We start from the raw sequence: 13845 nt of genomic DNA, 5'->3' as shown, positions 1-13845 counted from the left end.
TAAATTGCCAACAGCCACTCTGGAGAAGTGTATGGTGTTTCCTGAAACATCTAAAAAACAAAGCAACAGAGCCTAGGGCACTTCCACTTATAGTCCTATAGATTAGGGAAATTAAAATCAAAAAGACACAGCCACCCCAAAGTTTGGGACGTCTCTGTTTACAAGAACCTCATGTACGGTACAAGTTCAATATCGCAGAAAGCGAAAAATGGATAAAGAAGTTGTGGTACTTACGTAAAATGCAATATCACTCAGCAATGAAATATATGTCATCAGGCACGTAGCAGCATAATTAGTGGATTCAGGTACGATGATTCTAAGTGAAATAAGTCAGACAGAAAAAGAAACATCATAAGATATCACTAATACACGGAATATAAACTTGGCTACACAGGAACTGAATTACAAAACAGAACAGGGTCTCAAATGTAGAAAACGAACTTATGCTTGCTTAAGGGGAAACGTGAGTTGGGGTGCTGTATAAAACCAGAGATTGAAATTAGCACAGATACATTTCCATATGCCAAATATGTAATAGACAAGAGCTACTGCTTGCTCAACGAAGTGGACTCAACACCCCATATTAAACGCCTAAGAATATACCTGACTAGTAAGAATCTTAAAACCTATGGATTTATATGTCTCCGAAAGAGAATCAAGCGTGTGTACAGCGGCATAAACGCAGCAGTGATAGGATTGGTGAGGTTCGGTGAGCAAATGCAGACCCTTTGAAGTCATATTGCATGGTACCCATTCCATGGTTCTCAACTCTCCAGGTTTAAGGGATTCTTCCTTCAGCTAAACATGCATGTGGAACCCAGAGTATGATCCACCATATGATTGGCAAACGTTTTTAAATGTATCTCATTTTTCGTCCCCTGGTACTCGGTGCAACTTTCCAGACGCTTTACTAACACTCTACACACTTGGAGAGTCAGTGCCTTTAACCTCCTGTTTGGCCCAGTTTGCAATTTCTGCAGAAAATGAACAGGAATAGGGAGAACCAATGAGAGACTAGCTGGAGGTGTCTGGACGGGCAAATTTAACTCTCATTTCCAACCAGGAAGAGGAATTAACCAAAGGCTCAGTGTGCCATGCCAGTACCACACTAGGGACTGAAGCAATCCTACAGAGTTGCGGCCAGCTCACAAGAAAGCGAGTTGAAGAAAGGAGCTCAGGGGCACTGTAATTCACAAACCTGCAGAGTTATAAATGACAGCTATCGTCCAAAAATATATTGAAGTAAGGCTGCCAAGAGGACTTGAAAGCGGGGCAGAATTGCAGGAAACCGATTTCAGGAGGTAGACTGGAATTGCATGTAAAGCATAGGAAAAGAGGCAGAACGTCCACAACGATGCACTTGGCCAAAAAGTGCGTACGTGTTTTTTCCTGAATATATTCAGGAAAAAACGCATACGCCCTTTTTGGCCAACCAAGCAAGCTTGCAAAGGAAATCTGCACTACAATGAAGTCTCACTGCCCCCTGGTCAAAAGGGCCATCTGAAAAAAGTGTAAAATCCAGAAAGGCAGGACAGGCCATGGAGAACTGGGAGCCTAGTTAGGCTGATGGGCGGGATGTAAATTGCCAACAGCCACTCAGGAGAAGTGTATGGTGTTTCCTGAAACATCTAAAAAACAAAGCAACAGAGCCTAGGGCACTTCCACTTATGGTCCTATAGATTAGGGAAATTAAAATCAAAAAGACACAGCCACCCCAAAGTTTGGGACGGCTCTGTTTACAAGAACCTCATGTACGGTACAAGTTCAATATCGCAGAAAGCGAAAAATGGATAAAGAAGTTGTGGTACTTACGTACAATGCAATATCACTCAGCAATGAAATCTATGTCATCAGGACAGTAGCAGCATAATGAGTGGATTCAGGTACAATGATTCTAAGTGAAAAAAGTCACACAGAAAAAGAAACATCATAAGATATCACTAATACACGGAATGTAAACTTGGCTACACAGGAACTGAATTACAAAACAGAATAGGGCCTCAAATGTAGAAAACCAACTTATGCTTGCTTAAGGGGAAAGGTGAGTTGGGGTGCTGCATAAAACCAGAGATTGAAATTAGCACAGATACCTTTCCATAAGTCAAATATGTAATAGACAAGAGCTACTGCTTGCTCAACGAAGTGGACTCAACACCCCATATTAAACGCCTAAGAATATACCTGACTAGTAAGAATCTTAAAACCTATGGATTTATATGTCTCCGAAAGAGAATCAAGCGTGTGTACAGCGGCATAAACGCAGCAGTGATAGGATTGGTTAGGTTCGGTGAGCAAATGCAGACCCTTTGAAGTCATATTGCATGGTACCCATTCCATGGTTCTCAACTCTCCAGGTTTAAGGGATTCTTCCTTCAGCTAAAACATGCATGTGGAACCCAGAGTATGAGCCACCGTGTGATCGGGAAATGTGTTGAAATGTGTCTCAGTTTTCGTCCCTTGGTACTCGGGTGCAACATTCCAGATGCTTTACTAACACTCTCCCCACTTGGAGAGTCAGTGCCTTTAACCTCCTGTTTGGCCGAGTTTGCAATTTCTGCAGAAAATGAACAGGAATAGGGAGAACCAATTAGAGACTAGCTGGAGGTGTCTGGACGGGCAAATTTAACTCTCAGTTCCCACCAGGAAGAGGAATTAACCAAAGGCTCAGCGTGCCGTGCCGGAACCACACTAGGGCCTGAAGCAATCCTGCGGTGTTGCGGCCAGCTCACAAAAAAGCGAGTTGAAGAAAGGAGCTCAGGGGCACTGTATTTCACAATCCTGCAGAGTTATAAATGACAGCTATCGTCCAAAAATATATTGAAGTAAGGCTGCCAAGGTGACTTGAAAGTGGGGCAGAATTGCAGGAAACCGATTTCAGGAGGTAGACTGGAATTGTATGTAAAGCATAGGAAAAGAGGCAGAACGTCCACAATGATGCACTTGGCCAAAAAGGGCGTATGCCTTTTTTCCTGAATATATTCAGGAAAAAACGCATACGCCCTTTTAGGCCAACCAAGCAAGCTTGCAAAGGAAATCTGCACTACAATGAATTCCCACTGCCCCCCGGTCAAAAGGGACATCTGAATAAAGTGTAAAATCCAGAAAGGCAGGACAGGCCATGGAGAACTGGGAGCCTTGTTATGCTGAAGGGCGGGATGTAAATTGCCAACAGTCACTCTGGAGAAGTGTATGGTGTTTCCTGAAACATCTAAAAAACAAAGCAAGAGAGCCTAGGGCACTTCACTTATGGTCCTATAGCTTAGGGAAATTAAAATCAAAAAGACACAGCCACCCCAAAGTTTGGGACGGCTCTGTTTACAAGAACCTCGTTTACGGTACAAGTTCAATATCACAGAAGGCGATAAATGGATACAGAATCTGTGGTACTTACGTACAACGCAATATCACTCAGCAATGAAATCTATGTCATCAAGCCAGTAGCAGCATAATGAGTGGATTCAGGTACGATGATTCTAAGTGAAATAAGTCACACAGAAAAAGAAACATCATAAGATATCACTAATATATGGAATGTAACCTTGGCTACACAGGAACTGAATTACAAAACAGAACAGGGTCTCAAATGTAGAAAACCAACTTATGCTTGCTTAACGGGAAAGGTGAGTTGGGGTGCTGCATAAAACCAGAGATTGAAATTAACACAGATACCGTTCCATAAGCCAAATATGTAATAGACAAGAGCTACTCCTTGCTCAAAGAAAAGGACACAACATCCCATATTAAACGCCTAAGAATATACCTGACTAGTAAGAATCTTAAAACCTATGGATTTATATGTCTCCGAAAGAGAATCAAGCGTGTGTACAGCGGCATAAGCGCAGCAGTGATAGGATTGGTGAGGTACGGTGAGCAAATGCATACCCTTTGAAGTCATATTGCATGGTACCCATTCCATGGTTCTCAACTCTCCAGGTTTAAGGGATTCTTCCTTCAGCTAAACATGCATGTGGAACCCAGAGTATGATCCACCGTATGATCGGGAAACGTTTTTAAATGTATCTCATTTTTCGTCCCCTGGTACTCGGTGCAGCTTTCCAGACGCTTTACTAACACTCTACACACTTGGAGAGTCAGTGCCTTTAACCTCCTGTTTGGCCCAGTTTGCAATTTCTGCAGAAAATGAAGAGGAATAAGGAGAATCAATGAGAGACTAGCTGGAGGTGTCTGGACGGGCAAATTTAACTCTCATTTCCAACCAGGAAGAGGAATTAACCAAAGGCTCAGCGTGCCATGCCAGTACCACACTAGGGACTGAAGCAATCCTGCAGTGTTGCGGCCAGCTCACAAGAAAGCGAGTTGAAGAAAGGAGCTCAGGGGCACTGTAATTCACAAACCTGCAGAGTTATAAATGACAGCTATCGTCCAAAAATATATTGAAGTAAGGCTGCCAAGAGGACTTGAAAGCGGGGCAGAATTGCAGGAAACCGATTTCAGGAGGTAGACTGGAATTGCATGTAAAGCATAGGAAAAGAGGCAGAACGTCCACAATGATGCACTTGGCCAAAAAGTGTGTACGCGTTTTTTCCTGAATATATTCAGGAAAAAACGCATACGCACTTTTTGGCCAAACAAGCAAGCTTGCAAAGGAAATCTGCACTACAATGAAGTGTCACTGCCCCCCGGTCAAAAGGGCCATCTGAAAAAAGTGTAAAATCCAGAAAGGCAGGCCAGGCCATGGAGAACTGGGAGCCTAGTTAGGCTGATGGGCGGGATGTAAATTGCCAACCGCCACTCAGGAGAAGTGTATGGTGTTTCCTGAAACATCTAAAAAACAAAGCAAGAGAGCCTAGGGCACTTCCACTTATGGTCCTATAGATTAGGGAAATTAAAATCAAAAAGACACAGCCACCCCAAAGTTTGGGACGGCTCTGATTACAAGAACCTCATTTACGGTACAAGTTCAATATCACAGAAAGTGAAAAATGGATAAAGAAGTTGTGGTACTAACGTACAATGCAATATCACTCAGCAATGAAATCTATGTCATCAGGCCCATAGCAGGATAATGAGTGGATTCAGGTACGATGGTTCTAAGTGAAATAAGTCACACAGAAAAAGAAACATCATAAGATATCACTAATACACGGAATGTAAACTTGGCTACACAGGAACTGAATTACAAAACAGAATAGGGTCTCAAATGTAGAAAACCAACTTATGCTTGATTAAGGGGAAAGGTGAGTTGGGGTGCTGCATAAAACCAGAGATTGAAATTAGCACAGATACCTTTCCATAAGCCAAATATGTAATAGACAAGAGCTACTGCTTGCTCAGCGAAGTGGACTCAACACCACATATTAAACCCCTAAGAATATACCTGACTAGTATGAATCTTAAAACATATGGATTTATATGTCTCCGAAAGAGAATCAAGCGTGTGTACAGCGGCATAAATGCAGCAGTGATAGGATTGGTGAGGTTCGGTGAGCAAATGCAGACCCTTTGAAGTCATATTGCATGGTACCCATTCCATGGTTCTCAACTCTCCAGGTTTAAGGGATTCTTCCTTCAGCTAAAACATGCATGTGGAACCCAGAGTATGATCCACCGTGTGATCGGGAAACGTGTTCAAATGTGTCTCAGTTTTCGTCCCCTGGTACTCAGGTGCAACATTCCAGACGCTTTACTAACACTCTCCCCTCTTGGAGAGTCAGTGCCTTTAACCTCCTGTTTGGCCCAGTTTGCAATTTCTGCGGAAAATGAACAGGAATAGGGAGAACCAATGAGAGACTAGCTGGAGGTGTCTGGACGGGCAAATTTAACTCTCATTTCCCACCAGGAAGAGGAATTAACCAAAGGCTCAGCGAGCCATGCCGGAACCACACTAGGGCCTGAAGCAATCCTGCAGTGTTGCGGCCAGCTCACAAGAAAGCGAGTTGAAGAAAGGAGCTCAGGGACACTGTAATTCACAAAACTGCAGAGTTATAAATGACAGCTATCGTCCAAAAATATATTGAAGTAAGGATGCCAAGAGGACTTGTATGTGGGGCAGAATTGCAGGAAACCGATTTCAGGAGGTAGACTGGAATTGCATGTAAAGCATAGGAAAAGAGGCAGAACGTCCACAATGATGCACTTGGCCAAAAAGAGCGTATGCGTTTTTTCCTGAATATATTCAGGAAAAAACGCATACGCTCTTTTTGGCCAACCAAGCAAGCTTGCAAAGGAAATCTGCACTACAATGAAGTCTCACTGCCCCCCGGTCAAAAGGGCCACCTAAAAAAAGTGTAAAATCCAGAAAGGCAGGACAGGCCATGGAGAACTGGGAGCCTTCTTATGCTGATGGGCGGGATGTAAATTGCCAACAGCCACTCTGGAGAAGTGTATTGTGTTTCCTGAAACATCTAAAAAACAAAGCAACAGAGCCTAGGGCACTTCCACTTATGGTCCTATAGCTTAGGGAAATTAAAATCAAAAAGACACAGCCACCCCAAAGTTTGGGATGGCTCTGTTTACAAGAACCTCATTTTCGGTACAAGTTCAATATCACAGAAGGCGAAAAATGGATAAAGAAGTTGTGGTACTAACGTACAATGCAATATCACTCAGCAATGAAATCTATGTCATCAGGCCCATAGCAGGATAATCAGTGGATTCAGGTACGATGATTCTAAGTGAAATAAGTCACACAGAAAAAGAAACATCATAAGATATCACTGATACACGGAATGTAAACTTGGCTACACAGGAACTGAATTACAAAACAGAATAGGGTCTCAAATGTAGAAAACCAACTTATGCCTGCTTAAGGGAAAAGGTGAGTTGGGGTGCTGCATAAAACCAGAGATTGAAATTAGCACAGATACCTTTCCATAAGCCAAATATGTAATAGACAAGAGCTACTGCTTGCTCAACGAAGTGGACCCAACACCCCATATTAAACGCCTAAGAATATACCTGACTAGTAAGAATCTTAAAACCTATGGATTTATATGTCTCTGAAAGAGAATCAAGCGTGTGTACAGCGGCATAAACGCAGCCGTGATAGGATTGGTGAGGTTCGGTGAGCAAATGCAGACCCTTTGAAGTCATATTGCATGGTACCCATTCCATGGTTCTCAACTCTCCGGGTTTAAGGGATTCTTCCTTCAGCTAAAACATGCATGTGGAACCCAGATTATGAGCCACCATGTGATCGGGAAATGTGTTGAAATGTGTCTCAGTTTTCGTCCCTTGGTTCTCGGGTGCAACATTCCAGACGCTTTACTAACACTCTCCCCACTTGGAGAGTCAGTGCCTTTAACCTCCTGTTTGGCCCAGTTTGCAATTTCTGCAGAAAATGAACAGGAATAGGGAGAACCAATGAGAGACTAGCTGGAGGTGTCTGGACGGGCAAATTTAACTCTCATTTCCCACCAGGAAGAGGAATTAACCAAAGGCTCAGCGAGCCATGCCGGAACCACACTAGGGCCAGAAGCAATCCTGCGGTGTTGCGGCCAGCTCACAAGAAAGCGAGTTGAAGAAAGGAGCTCAGGGGCACTGTAATTCACAAACCTTCAGAGTTATAAATGACAGCTATCGTCCAAAAATATCTTGAAGTAAGGCTGCCAAGAGGACTTGAAAGCGGGTCAGAATTGCAGGAAACCGATTTCAGGAGGTAGACTGGAATTGCATGTAAAGCAAAGGAAAAGAGGCAGAACGTCCACAATGATGCACTTGGTCAAAAAGGGCGTATGCGTTTTTTACTGAATATATTCAGGAAAAAACGCATACGCACTTTTTGGCCAACCAAGCAAGCTTGCAAAGGAAATCTGCACTACAATGAAGTCTCACTGCCCCCCGGTCAAAAGGGCCCTCTGAAAAAAGTGTAAAATCCAGAAAGGCAGGTCAGGCCATGGAGAACGGGGAGCCTATTTAGACTGATGGGCGGGATGTAAATTGCCAACAGCCACTCTGGAGAAGTGTATGGTGTTTCCTGAAACATCTAAAAAACAAAGCAACAGAGCCTAGGGCACTTCCACTTATGGTCCTATAGCTTAGGGAAATTAAAATCAAAAAGACACAGCCACCCCAAAGTTTGGGACGGCTCTGTTTACAAGAACCTCGTGTACGGTACAAGTTCAATATCACAGAAGGCGAAAAATGGATAAAGAAGTTGTGGTACTAACGTACAATGCAATATCACTCAGCAATGAAATCTATGTCATCAGGCCCGTAGCAGCATAATGAGTGGATTCAGGTACGAAGATTCTAAGTGAAATAAGTCACACAGAAAAAGAAACATCATAAGATATCACTAATACATGGAATGTAAACTTGGCTACACAGGAACTTAATTACAAAACAGAATAGGGTCTCAAATGTAGAAAACCAACTTATGCTTGCTTAAGGGGAAAGGTGAGTTGGGGTGCTGCATAAAACCAGAGATTGAAATTAGCACAGATACATTACCATAAGCCAAATATGTAATAGACAAGAGCTACTGCTTGCTCAACGAAGTGGACTCAACACCCCATGTTAAATGCCTAAGAATATACCTGACTAGTAAGAATCTTAAAACCTATGGATTTATATGTCTCCGAAAGAGAATCAAGCGTGTGTACAGCGGCATAAACGCAGCAGTGATAGGATTGGTTAGGTTCGGTGAGCAAATGCAGACCCTTTGAAGTCATATTGCATGGTACCCATTCCATGGTTCTCAACTCTCCAGGTTTAAGGGATTCTTCCTTCAGCTAAAACATGCATGTGGAACCCAGAGTATGAGCCACCATGTGATCGGGAAATGTGTTGAAATGTGTCTCAGTTATCGTCCCTTGGTTCTCGGGTGCAACATTCCAGACGCTTTACTAACACTCTCCCCACTTGGAGAGTCAGTGCCTTTAACCTCCTGTTTGGCCCAGTTTGCAATTTCTGCAGAAAATGAACAGGAATAGGAAGAACCAATGAGAGACTAGCTGGAGGTGTCTGGACGGGCAAATTTAACTCTCATTTCCCACCCGGAAGAGGAATTAACCAAAGGCTCAGCGAGCCATGCCGGAACCACACTAGGGCCAGAAGCAATCCTGCGGTGTTGCGGCCAGCTCACAAGAAAACGAGTTGAAGAAAGGAGCTCAGGGGCACTGTAATTCACAAACCTGCAGAGTTATAAATGACAGCTATCGTCCAAAAATATATCGAAGTAAGGCTGCCAAGAGGACTTGAAAGTGGGGCAGAATTGCAGGAAACCGATTTCAGGAGGTAGACTGGAATTGCATGTAAAGCATAGGAAAAGAGGCAGAACGTCCACAATGATGCACTTGGTCAAAAAGGGCGTATGCGTTTTTTCCTGAATATATTCAGGAAAAAATGCATACGCCCTTTTTGGCCAACCAAGCAAGCTTGCAAAGGAAATCTGCACTACAATGAAGTGTCACTGCCCCCCGGTCAAAAGGGTCACCTGAAAATATTGTAAAATCCAGAAAGGCAGGACAGGCCATGGAGAACTGGGAGCCTAGTTAGGCTGATGGGCGGGATGTAAATTGCCAACAGCCACTCTGGAGAAGTGTATGGTGTTTCCTGAAACATCTAAAAAACAAAAGCAACAGAGCCTAGGGCACTTCCACTTATGGTCCTATAGATTAGGGAAATTAAAATCAAAAAGACACAGCCACCTCAAAGTTTGGGACGGCTCTGTTTACAAGAACCTCATTTACGGTACAAGTTCAATATCACAGAACGTGAAAAATGGATAAAGAAGTTGTGGTACTAACGTACAATGCAATATCACTCAGCAATGAAATCTATGTCATCAGGCCCATAGCAGGATAATGAGTGGATTCAGGTACAATGATTCTAAGTGAAATAAGTCACACAGAAAAAGAAACATCATAAGATATCACTGATACACGGAATGTAAACTTGGCTACACAGGAACTGAATTACAAAACAGAACAGGGTCTCAAATGTAGAAAAACAACTTATGCTTGCTTAAGGGGAAAGGTGAGTTGGGGTGCTGCATAAAACCAGAGATTGAAATTAGCACAGATACCGTTCCATTAGCCTAATATATAATAGACAAGAGCTACTCCTTGCTCAAAGAAAAGGACACAACATCCCATATTAAACGCCTAAGAATATACCTGACTAGTAAGAATCTTAAAACCTATGGATTTATATGTCTCCAAAAGAGAATCAAGCGTGTGTACAGCGGCATAAACGCAGCAGTGATAGGATTGGTGAGGTTCGGTGAGCAAATGCAGACCCTTTGAAGTCATATTGCATGGTACCCATTCCATGGGTCTCAACTCTCCAGGGTTAAGGGATTCTTCCTTCAGCTAAACATGCATGTGGAACCCAGAGTATGATCCACCGTGTGATCGGGAAACGTGTTCAAATGTGTCTCAGTTTTCGTCCCCTGGTACTCGGGTGCAACATTCCAGACGCTTTACTAACACTCTCCCCACTTGGAGAGTCAGTGCCTTTAACCTCCTGTTTGGCCGAGTTTGCAATTTCTGCGGAAAATGAACAGGAATAAGGAGAACCAATGAGAGACTAGCTGGAGGTGTCTGGACGGGCAAATTTAACTCTCATTTCCAACCAGGAAGAGGAATTAACCAAAGGCTCAGTGTGCCGTGCCGGAACCACACTAGGACCTGAAGCAATCCTGCGGTGTTGCGGCCAGCTCACATGAAAGCGAGTTGAAGAAAGGAGCTCAGGGTCACTGTATTTCACAAACCTGCAGAGTTATAAATGACAGCTATCGTCCAAAAATATATTGAAGTAAGGCTGCCAAGAGGACTTGAAAGCGGGGCAGAATTGCAGGAAACCGATTTCAGGAGGTAGACTGGAATTGCATGTAAAGCATAGGAAAAGAGGCAGAACAACCACAATGATGCACTTGGCCAAAAAGGGCGTATGCGTTTATTCCTGAATATATTCAGGAAAAAACGCATACGCACTTTTTGGCCAACCAAGCAAGCTTTCAAAGGAAATCTGCACTACAATGAAGTCTCACTGCCCCCCGGTCAAAAGGGCCATCTGAAAAAAATGTAAAATCCAGAAAGTCAGGACAGGCCATGGAGAACTGGGAGCCTAGTTAGGCTGATGGGCGGGATGTAAATTGCCAACAGCCACTCTGGAGAAGTGTATGGTGTTTCCTGAAACATCTAAAAAACAAAGCAAGAGAGCCTAGGGCACTTCCACTTATGGTCCTATAGCTTAGGGAAATTAAAAGCAAAAAGACACAGCCACCCCAAAGTTTGGGACGGCTCTGTTTACAAGAACCTCGTTTACGGTACAAGTTCAATATCGCAGAAAGCGAAAAATGGATAAAGAAGTTGTGGTACTTACGTACAATGCAATATCACTCAGCAATGAAATCTATGTCATCAGGCCCATAGCAGGATAATGAGTGGATTCAGGTACGATGATTCTAAGTGAAATAAGTCACACAGAAAAAGAAACATCATAAGATATCATTAATACACAGAATGTAAACTTGGCTACACAGGAACTGAATTACAAAACAGAATAGGGTCTCAAATGTAGAAAAACAACTTATGCTTGCTTAAGGGGAAACGTGAGTTGGGGTGCTGCATAAAACCAGAGATTGAAATTAGCACAGATACCTTTCCATAAGCCAAATATGTAATAGACAAGAGCTACTGCTTGCTCAACGAAGTGGACTCAACACCCCATATTAAACGCCTAAGAATATACCTGACTAGTAAGAATCTTAAAACCTATGGATTTATATGTCTCCGAAAGAGAATCAAGCGTGTGTACAGCGGCATAAACGCAGCAGTGATAGGATTGGTGAGGTTCGGTGAGCAAATGCAGACCCTTTGAAGTCATATTGCATGGTACCCATTCCATGGGTCTCAACTCTCCAGGTTTAAGGGATTCTTCCTTCAGCTAAAACATGCATGTGGAACCCAGAGTATGATCCACCGTGTGATCGGGAAACGTGTTCAAATGTGTCTCGGTTTTCGTCCCCTGGTACGCGGGTGTAACATTCCAGACGCTTTACTAACACTCTCCCCACTTGGAGAGTCAGTGCCTTTAACATCCTGTTCGGCCCAGTTTGCAATTTCTGCAGAAAATGAACAGGAATACAGAGAACCAATGACAGACTAGCTGGAGGTGTCTGGACGGGCAAATTTAACTCTCATTTCCCACCAGGAAGAGGAATTAACCAAAGGCTCAGCGAGCCATGCCGGAACCACACTAGGGCCTGAAGCAATCCTGCAGTGTTGCGGCCAGCTCACAAGAAAGCGAGTTGAAGAAAGGAGCTCAGGGACACTGTAATTCACAAAACTGCAGAGTTATAAATGACAGCTATCGTCCAAAAATATATTGAAGTAAGGATGCCAAGAGGACTTGTATGTGGGGCAGAATTGCAGGAAACCGATTTCAGGAGGTAGACTGGAATTGCATGTAAAGCATAGGAAAAGAGGCAGAACGTCCACAATGATGCACTTGGCCAAAAAGAGCGTATGCGTTTTTTCCTGAATATATTCAGGAAAAAACGCATACGCTCTTTTTGGCCAACCAAGCAAGCTTGCAAAGGAAATCTGCACTACAATGAAGTCTCACTGCCCCCCGGTCAAAAGGGCCACCTAAAAAAAGTGTAAAATCCAGAAAGGCAGGACAGGCCATGGAGAACTGGGAGCCTTCTTATGCTGATGGGCGGGATGTAAATTGCCAACAGCCACTCTGGAGAAGTGTATTGTGTTTCCTGAAACATCTAAAAAACAAAGCAACAGAGCCTAGGGCACTTCCACTTATGGTCCTATAGCTTAGGGAAATTAAAATCAAAAAGACACAGCCACCCCAAAGTTTGGGATGGCTCTGTTTACAAGAACCTCATTTTCGGTACAAGTTCAATATCACAGAAGGCGAAAAATGGATAAAGAAGTTGTGGTACTAACGTACAATGCAATATCACTCAGCAATGAAATCTATGTCATCAGGCCCATAGCAGGATAATCAGTGGATTCAGGTACGATGATTCTAAGTGAAATAAGTCACACAGAAAAAGAAACATCATAAGATATCACTGATACACGGAATGTAAACTTGGCTACACAGGAACTGAATTACAAAACAGAATAGGGTCTCAAATGTAGAAAACCAACTTATGCCTGCTTAAGGGAAAAGGTGAGTTGGGGTGCTGCATAAAACCAGAGATTGAAATTAGCACAGATACCTTTCCATAAGCCAAATATGTAATAGACAAGAGCTACTGCTTGCTCAACGAAGTGGACCCAACACCCCATATTAAACGCCTAAGAATATACCTGACTAGTAAGAATCTTAAAACCTATGGATTTATATGTCTCTGAAAGAGAATCAAGCGTGTGTACAGCGGCATAAACGCAGCCGTGATAGGATTGGTGAGGTTCGGTGAGCAAATGCAGACCCTTTGAAGTCATATTGCATGGTACCCATTCCATGGTTCTCAACTCTCCGGGTTTAAGGGATTCTTCCTTCAGCTAAAACATGCATGTGGAACCCAGATTATGAGCCACCATGTGATCGGGAAATGTGTTGAAATGTGTCTCAGTTTTCGTCCCTTGGTTCTCGGGTGCAACATTCCAGACGCTTTACTAACACTCTCCCCACTTGGAGAGTCAGTGCCTTTAACCTCCTGTTTGGCCCAGTTTGCAATTTCTGCAGAAAATGAACAGGAATAGGGAGAACCAATGAGAGACTAGCTGGAGGTGTCTGGACGGGCAAATTTAACTCTCATTTCCCACCAGGAAGAGGAATTAACCAAAGGCTCAGCGAGCCATGCCGGAACCACACTAGGGCCAGAAGCAATCCTGCGGTGTTGCGGCCAGCTCACAAGAAAGCGAGTTGAAGAAAGGAGCTCAGGGGCACTGTAATTCACAAACCTGCAGAGTT

The 13845-nt window shown here is 43.4% G+C and overlaps 1 long non-coding RNA gene across 1 annotated transcript in view; it reads right to left on the bottom strand.

The window, feature by feature from the left end:
• The window catches only part of LOC137218248 (uncharacterized), a 218062-nt gene that overhangs the window by 45580 nt on the left and 158637 nt on the right, over positions 1-13845 (bottom strand). The window contains exon 2 of the long non-coding RNA XR_010940572.1: positions 235-316. This is a non-coding gene — a long non-coding RNA (uncharacterized lncRNA). The remainder of the gene's footprint in view (positions 1-234; positions 317-13845) is intronic.

This window comes from Pseudorca crassidens, unplaced genomic scaffold (assembly GCF_039906515.1).
Source record: "Pseudorca crassidens isolate mPseCra1 unplaced genomic scaffold, mPseCra1.hap1 Scaffold_65, whole genome shotgun sequence".
Taxonomy (NCBI): Eukaryota; Metazoa; Chordata; class Mammalia; order Artiodactyla; family Delphinidae; genus Pseudorca; species Pseudorca crassidens.
Note: the sequence above shows the minus strand (reverse complement) of the source record. Positions and strands in the feature narration are given on the sequence as shown.